Here is a 9,842-nt window from a genome sequence, read left to right on the forward strand (position 1 = left end):
AGTTATACTAATAGTTCATGTTGCAAAAATTAAAAAGATGATGATGATGCATACTCACAGAACATGAAGGAGAGATGTATGGACATCACTACCATGTGTTCACAAGTTCACCCTTTGCTTTTGTAAATGAATAATTAACAAATAAAAATAAAAATAAATAAAATTTGTTGAGTCCCATTTAGCCAGCAAATGTGTGACATTTGTAGCATTTGTTGTCTAAAATGTAGTTACCATTAAAACATGAGCTAGAATTCAAATAGTACACAATTCTTAATGTCTGGTTCTCATCCACCATATGGCATAACCCAGACAATACCAATTACCCTAAAAAACAAAGAGCATACAAAATAACAAATTGAGGCCCCATTGTTGAATGTAGCCCAAATCCACACTTGATTCTATGATCTTAACAATTTGATATTGCTCATTGAATTTGGGCCCCTAACCATTTTATTTGTTAAATGCCAATTTGATAGATAAATGGTGTCGAACTACCATTGTATCTTCAGTTTAAATCTGTAGTGTTTCAGTAAGCACAATAATCAATAACTTAAATGTGCATTTTGTTAAATGTAAGCACTTAAAGATTACTTCCCAATTAATAACATAAGAACACATCCTAGCATGATCATGGGACCTGTGACTGCATAAACAACACACGACCATCAAGCAATATGCAAAGATCTGAAACAATCAAGTCAAGAAAAAGGCAAGGACCTTAAACGAATAATTTCCACAGAAATTGATTCCTAGTTGAATTCTTACCTCAAGCACAACATCAGGATTAATTTCTGAAAGGGTCTGAATAGTAGCGTCTGTCTTAGTCATGCCAACCTGAGATGGAAAAGAAATAAGGTGCATAGATGGTTCATTCCCACTGTAGGGGCCATTATTACAAATCGCAGATTGTTCACGCCAACCTGAGATGGAAAAGAAATAAGGTGCATAGCTGTTGGACATTTTTGCCCCTGTACTTGGTCATGTGGAGGGGAAAATCCTTGGTTTTTGGTTCATGTAGCCAATCAACTCGACGGAATTTTTGTCCTTTCAATTCCTTCCTGGGAGTAGCCCGCACCCCCTTCTTCTCTCCTTCTCTTCCAGTTGATTGACAAACATAAAAAATAAAAATAAAAAATGAAATTAATACCTTATCAAAGGTAAAGACCCTATCAATCTGCTTCCCAGCAATGCGCTCTGAGACACTGCAACCTCTCTTTAGTACTCATTGCAGGTCACAACCTGTGGCGCATTGTTCCGCAACTCATCGTCACTGAAAGGCTTGAGAAAACATAAATGGAATGAGAACAACACAAAGGTGAATCTTTTTGCACAAAGAGCCGCCTTGCTATACGCTACTCTCACTGCAAAGGACAACATGATCATGAATACAGTACCTAGGCCATTCATCAGAAAGGTCCTGTCATTTGTGTGCTAGGGGTGAACACCAAACCAGCCTGGCCGTCAGGTGGACACAAGTGCAGAACAGGTCCAAACCGTTTTTGTGTTCTCCTTCCAACCATCCATTCCCATGATCTCACGACCCTGATTTACATGCTGGTATGTCCAACCATGATGAACGGCCACGATTATGCACACGTGCATTTACAATTCAAAACCCTACTTTCTAAATCCTTATCTCATCCCCCTCACGCAGAACCGAGAAATGGAAAGTACGAGCTTCTGGAACACGATTTCTAACCCCAAGGCAGATCTTTCCTTAAAGAGAAAAATGAAATTGAAACCCTAACCTGGAACTGAAATCTTTTCATAGGAAGGACCTGAAACTAGAAACCCTAACCACATAATACCTGTAATGGAGGAGGACCTGGACATTTACGCCCTTCTCCTTCTCATGGCGTCCGGACATCTTCTCCAGAGAGAGAGAGAGAGAGAGAGTTGCAGAAGACGATCGAAGATTCTTTAATGGCGGAAAGAGGGATTTTTCTTCTGTCCTCTTTCTCAACATCCCCATCAGCGATCTCCTGCTGCAGATCGTTTTAGGGGACAGCCCCAACGGCCCGATCTTCGGGGTGAGTGAGCTCACCGCGTCCACCACTTGAGATGGGTCGAACTTCGGAGGCATCCTTCCTTTGTCGCCGCTGAATCTTACGGTTTTAGGGTTTTTGGAGGGGGAGAAATGTCTAAATAAGAGAGACTGAGAGGGACCGTTTGCGCCGTGAATGCGGGAAATTGAGAGGTCGGGCAGCAAAAACAGCGAGAGAGAGAGAGTGAGGGTCAGGGCGTTTTTGGTGGAAAAAAAGAAGAAAAAACTTTCAAATCCGAAGATTGCGCGTTTACTATCATTTATAGCATAAACCATATTAACAGCCGTACATGTAAGGGACCATTTATTGGATGGTTAAGATAGTTTTATATAAGAAAATATATACATATCATCCATCTACAACTAGAACCATTATTTGGTTGGTCTGGATAACCCTATATCATTACCACTATTTCTATAAAAAGTCACCACAAATTTAGAGCAAATGGAAAACTCACACACATTTATCATAAAATAAAAAACGCTACTTGATCGTTGGATCTGGTAGGGCTCTATGGCCCCACTGTGATGCGTGTTGACAATCAACACCTTGCATTTGATAGGCCCCCTTTAAATTATGGGATATCCTAAAAATCAGCTGTATACGGAACTTAGGTGGGCCATACCATCTAAAATCATGTGAAGAAATGCCTAAAACATATAAAATCACTTGGTGGGGGCCACTTGAAATTTTGATGTGTATGAAACTTGGTCTGACTCCTCATCCAAGTGAGATATACATAATGGATAGGCTGGATTTGTGAACCACATCTCAGTGGTCCCAACAAATGATTATGAATATTTTAATGGAGGTTAACCCCTCTCAACTTTTGTATGTGGTGTGGCCCAAAAAAGTTATGGATTGACTTGAATTTTAAGCTTTAGGCCCACCATGGAATGGTGCATCTGACTGAATGGGTAAATGTTCAAGACCCATCATGGCGGGGCCCACACAGCTCGACCGTATGGGAAGTTCCCATGAGCTCGACCATATGGAACCTTTTCCCATCACACACACACACATAAAATAAATTATAAAATTATTATATATCTATCATTAAAATGCTCTTAAGGCCCACTGTACTATTTATTTGACATCCAATATGTTGACGGCATGGATTAAACACATACATCATGGTGGGGACCACACAACACCTTTTCCCTTAGTCAATTTTGAGAGACCATTTTAGATCACCATACAAAATACAAATAATTTAAAATGCTCCAGTGGACAATATCACAAATAACAGTGGGACAATGATTCTTACAGTTAAAACATTCAAAATAATCAAATCAATCTTTTGATATGATTCATTTTTTGGATAGTTCTATAAAATGATATCGAAAAATGGATGAACTGTGAGACCCGACCCGAGTTCGCATGTGTGCATGTGTGTGTGTGTGTGAGTATGCATTCCGTCCATCTTGATCCCGCGGTCCTACCGGTCGAATCCCGGCGACCCGTGACCCTTGGATAGTGTTTGCGGTCATCCGTGAGCCCAGTCATGAAGACCCGACTCGGATCGAGTTGAGACCTATACCATTGTGACCGCATCGTCGTTGCGATTCCAACGACGTGTCTTGTGCATTCATCCGACTTATAGATCAAAAGTTGTGAGCATTTCATCATGTGGCCCACTTTTTGTACAAAAGCATATGGACCACTCTCAGGCACAAGTTCCCATGCACACCACCCATACACACTATAATTCCCATGGAATAAACACTACCCATCCTAAACACTACCCACACCTAACCTACCCTAGCAAGCATTGTTTGTATCACCATAGGTTATGATTTCTTTCTCTAACCAAGGAGGGAGAGTAATGATGACTCCCCTACAACCTTCCCTTCCTCTCTCTCCTCCTTCATTCTCTCATTTTCCTCTTCCATGGAAGAATTTCCAGCCCTTCCTCTCCCAATTTCCAGCAACTTCCCCTTCCTTTCTTCCTCCATCTAGCCACCACAAATTCATCTTGACCATTGAACCTTTAAGCTTGGAGCTTGGAGTACCTAGTGTTGGTGGTAGCTTGAAGATTCAAGGTGGGTGATTATAATTGTTGATCTTATTTTCTACCCTTTGATCTTTTTTTCTTTCTAGATGGATCATATGGGACCCACCAATCCATGGTGGGGATCCCATTTGATCCCATGGATGTGGCCCTTTGGGCCATCCTACATGCATGTCATGATCCATGATGGGGCCATTCTCCATGGACCCCATCATGATGTATTTTATAATCCACTCCATCTTAAGGTCATCTAGACCCTAAGGATCATGTTGGGATGGCATCCTAACCATCCATAACAATTATATATCATGCATGTAGTGATTTTATGTTGCATGTAAAATCAATGTAGTTGTATGGGTATGATTCACTCTTGGGAGGGCCCACTAGTGACGGGGCCCTACCCCCATGGCCGGATTACTCTCTTTCCTTCTTTTCTTTCTCTGATGTATGGATGATAGTGTGTGTGTGGCCCATTTATAGTGGGCCTTGGATGTCCCAAAATAAATAAAAATAAAAATCCAGCAAGGTGGGATGCTCTTATCACCTAACTCCATGATCATCGGACACCTTAATCAAATGCATGCAAGTGTCCTAGTTCTAGTATGTGATCTGGACTTATGTGGGGCCCACTGAGGAAGGCCACACACCCTTTTTATGGCTGAGATTATTGAGGTATAAGCTGATGTGTCCAGCCATGTATTGCTGTCCAAAAACTTGGACTGTTGCATGGATTGTCATGTTCAATCTTTGGCATGGATTTTTGGATCATGATTGTCATTATTTTCTTTATAAGTATGGAGTGTAATGAGAAGGTGTGGACCCCACCATGAGGTGTGATGGGTCATACCTCAGATGGTCTATGATATGGTACCCAAAAAGGAGGCCCATAGGGGTGGGCGGTCCACCTTGTTGGGCTGTCCAACCCACATGTATGGAGGGAAAATATACACTTCAGCTTGGTTTCTCTGAAGGATGGGCCACTTTTATGGACCCCACCTTACTTTATTTTATGAAGAAAATACTAAACCTCCATTTTTCCCCTCTTGGATGAAGGTTGGGCCCACCTTATTGGGTAAACAATGCATGGACAGCAACATCCCTTCCTGGACAGATTGAAATTCCTAATTTAATTAAAATATTTATGAGTATCCAAAAATCATAAAATTTTACAGAGAGGTGGTTCACTTATGATAGGACCCACCTACAAAATTTTGGGGCCAATGGACACCTGTACACACCATGGTGGTGGCTGGACTGGCCCATTACAATACGGTGTCCAGATCAGTCCGATTTTTAGGACAGATTGATTTCTTTAAATAAATTAAAATATTTATATATGTCTAAAAATTCTGAAATTTTGTGGAGATATGTGCCACCCATTCTAGGACCCACTTACCAAATTTCAGGGCCAATGGACCTCTGTGTACACCGTGGCAAGGGCCGGACTAGCCCACCACGTTGGGACGTCCAGGTCAGTCCGATTTTCTGGACAGTCTATTTTATTTAAATAAATTAAAATATTTATAAGTGTCCAAAAATCTTGAAATTTTGTGGGGGTGTAGGTCACCTATGGAAGTATCACTTTGTAAAATTTCAGATCCAAAATACATTTGAGTTGCCCGTGGTATGGCTGGAAGTGGTCTGCTAGGCAGGGATGCCCAGGCTGGGGCATCTAGCCTGCTTCGTGGGCCCACCTCGATGTGTTGAATGTCCCACCACCCATCCATGTAGGGTCCTTAGGGGATTGATCATACTTTCCCCCTTTTTATTTAATTAGAACACATTAGGTGGATTTTTGGGCCATATACCCCAAGCCCATAGGACTGCCTACACATGGGACATCCCTGCCTTAGGCTACTGCTAGGCTTGCATTCTAACAGTCTGGCCCATTTCTTATATGTATTGTATATCCTCTCTCATCTGGTGGGGCCCACAGTGATGTGTGTGAGCCATCCAGAATTAATTATACTAAAAAAATACTTCTAATGCTGAACTCCAACCAACCCAGAAATTTGGGTGGGCTGGAATTTGGCATTGAGCCCAATAACTGTTGCCTATAGATGTTCTTTGGGGCAATATGGCCCACTAGATTTGAGGAGGATTTATGTCAGTATCTTATCATCTTAATTTTTATTTTTTTTGGGCTTAATTAGTGTATGATTAAAGGCCCATCCCAAATAGGATTCTTCTTGGGCTAGTCTCTTAGTTAAGTAAGGGCCTTATAGCCTTGGTTGGGCTGGAACTTTTGATAGGCCCATTGAACCCTTGGGTCCGATATTTACCATGTCATTGTGATGGGCCTTATGGGCTAAATACTCAAGTAGTTGGGCCCTTGTTTGCCCACTATAAATAATCCATACTTGGGCCGAGATGTGAGGCCCAACTTACATGTGTTAAAAATTTAAGAATTTTCCATATGTTGGGATAATGGGCTGCCCATTAGGCCTACCACAATGAATGAACCTATGACCCTTATGGTTGGGCCCTAACCTTGCTTAAGGGCCCACCAGGTTGCCTTTGTTTTTGGGCTTAGTGTATGGCCCACTAGGCCATGGGTTGATTGTGCCTTGGACCTTTCTTTGCATATATAGTAGGCTACCTTTTGGGACCCAGTTGAGGTTGGATGTCCTCCTTGGTGGCCCTAAGGTAGGCCCATAGAGGCCCTTATAGGTGGTTAAAGGCCCACCTTGGGCCTGGCTAGGACTGTTCCTCCTTAGGATTTTGACTCTCTTAGTTTGTGGGTCATCCCAAAGTACTGGGCTCCCACTAGAGGACTTCTCTTCTTCTTAGAATACCTGTCGATGTGCCTAGGTCTTGACCCTCCTTGGGACAGACGATTTCATATTCCTCAGGTGGCACACTTACATCGTTGCAACCCATATGCATCATCTGTATGAATTGATTGCATTGTATAGTGGTCATTCAGGGATGGAGTTTCTTCCCTTTTGCACATTGAGTGCCTGAAACTTGTGCATGATTTGTGTGTGCGACTCATGCATTGGCATCGCATTTCATGAGGATACCGCCCTTGCTTCATCAGGGCCTTGCCTTCATAGGGACATTTGTGGATGGCCGCATATGTGGACACCGGAAATATTACTTGAGCATACTGGGTGCGTAGGATGCCCATGGGTGAGATTCCCAAAACTTCCATGGTACCAAGGATCTGCTCCAACGCCGTGACCGGGTGGAATACATGAGCGCACGAGGGCCTTATACCGTTAGGCCGCGACTCCCACTGTCGTGTAGTCGGTTGGATAGGGGTGTGGCCTTACCCGCTGGTGTGAGGAGGCATTGCTAGGCCGAGTCGACCGGCTCGTAAATGGGTCCGCTACCTTCGTGCCTTGTTGGTGATTGGTTGTTCACGGGCGGGTAGTGAGGTCTCTTACGCTCGTTTGGCTATGCGGGTCTGCACATGATTCAAGATGTAATGGACCGGTGATTTCCTTATGATTGAAAATGTACTTGACTTATGGTTTGGATATGAGCACGACATTACTTACATCGCATTAACATTGGGTACAAGCCCCCTTTCATACATTGCCTTGGTATGGCACTCATTACTTATTGCATCGCATTCATGGTAAGCCTTGGTAAGACTAGTGATATGTTCATTGATTATGCTTCTCTCCTTATACCTCCTACTATTCTTCTGTGCACCATTGTCACACACTTACACCACCCTCTAAGCTTCTATAAGCTTATGCACGATTGATACGTGCAGGAGACTCTAGGTAGGCGCCGTAGCAGCAGAGCATGGAGTAGAGTTGAGCAGTGAGGACTCCAGTGTTGCTGATTTCTCTCTCGTTTCCTTTTTATTCTCATGTATGTCCTTTTGGACCTTTTGGATGATTGTAAAAGTTCAAATTTTTAGTGGATTTTGTGATGTGTGCCTTTGTTATTCTCAGATGTACTTGCTGTGATCTTGGGTATGCTCGCATTGGAAATGATTATACTGTTATGAAAATCCTCCTTGTAGGATCCCAGGATCGGAACCTACCTCAGGAGCCGAGAATGGGGTACTACGGAGGCTGTTGCGGCCAGAACCGGCCATCGGGTTCCTTGTGAGTCCGGTTACCGAGTCTGGGGCGTGATATGAACGGTGTGGTTGATCCCAAATTTTTGGTAAATTCAAAACTCAAGTGAACCATGCCACACAAAACAGTGTGGAATAATGATTTCCACTGTTGATACCTTGGGCCCACAATAATGTTTATTTGTCATCCAACATGTTCATAATATCAAAAAGATATGAATGAAGGGAAAACACAAACATCAGCTCGATCCAAAACCTCTATGAATGTTAGTTTTAATGGCGGACGTTCAATAACCAGTTTGTAGTCCACTTAAGCCTTCGAACCGCCCTATTTTTTAGTTAATATCTTAAAATGATCCAAGAAAAGCGTTGAACGATATGGAGAAAGTCAATCCATGACTTGGGTGGGCCAAAAGCTTAAAAATAAAGTCAATCCATGACTTGGGTGGGCCACACCACATAATATAATGGAGATTGGGTTTCCTTAAAACATTCATAATCATATATTGGGCCTCCCTAAATGTGATTCACATATCCAACTCACTCATTATGTGTGTCCCACTTGGATGAGGGGTCAGACCAATTTTCAGCCGCATCCAAAACTCATGTGGGGCCCACCAAGTGCTTTTATATTCTTTAGGATGTCTTTACATAGTTTTAGATGGTATGGCCCACTTGAGTTTCTTATATAGATGATTTTTGAGATATCTCATAACCTAAATGGGACATATCAAATCCACTGTGTTGATGTTTGACACACATCATGATGGGGCCCACAAAACTTACTAACATCAATTCTTAGGTTCTCATGAGGTCACTAAGTTGGGTCACAATTTTGACCAGAATATTTGGCCCATTTTGCATGTCTGGTTCATTCACTCTATTTTACTGATCAATACCCTCAATTTGAGTAGTTACTCACCTCAATCAGTTTACATATGAGAAATATATTAGGCATACAAGATTGCTCACACAATTTCAGTGAAATTTGATTTAAACATCTGAAGTTATTTATTCTTCAATCTGAACTGATTAGATTGTCCAAAAATGATAAAAGGTTCAATTAGTAGATGTGCCTAATAATTTACTAATTTTATTTTTCACAGATAAATTTCAATTTCCATTTACAAATAACATTTTTTTTTTCAAAATGTATATATTTTTACTCTTTTGACAAAATATCATTTTTATTATAAATTATTTCTAAAAAAATTTATAATACAAATTCTAAATTTTTATTTTAAAATTCTCAAAAAATTTCTCATATTTTCAAAAAAAATTCTCATATTTTAACTTTTTCTTAAAAATTTTAAAATGCCGATTTTTTTTTCTTCAAAAGCATAATTTGTTCTCAAACTTGCTTAAAATTTTTATCCTTCTTAATATTCTTTTTCATATAACATTACAAATCATTTAAATATTACCTTTTAATTATATTTTAAAAAAAATTTTCAACTCATATGATATAAAAACTATACACACACACACACACACACACACACACACACACACACACACACATTTTTGCCAACAAATTTTCTTTTTAAAATTAAAACATTTTTACATTATTACAGATGGTTTACAGCCGTCAGGAAAAAGATTTAGGAAAAAGACTTTCACCGACGAACATTTTCGTCGGTAAAAGACTTACTGCGAACATTTGGTAGAAAGAAATAAAACATTTTACTAACGAAAATTTTCGTCGATAAAAGTCTTACCGCCAAATTTTCCAACATAGCACAAAAATTTT

The sequence above is a fragment of the Magnolia sinica genome, chromosome 19 (genome assembly GCF_029962835.1).
Source record: "Magnolia sinica isolate HGM2019 chromosome 19, MsV1, whole genome shotgun sequence".
Taxonomy (NCBI): Eukaryota; Viridiplantae; Streptophyta; class Magnoliopsida; order Magnoliales; family Magnoliaceae; genus Magnolia; species Magnolia sinica.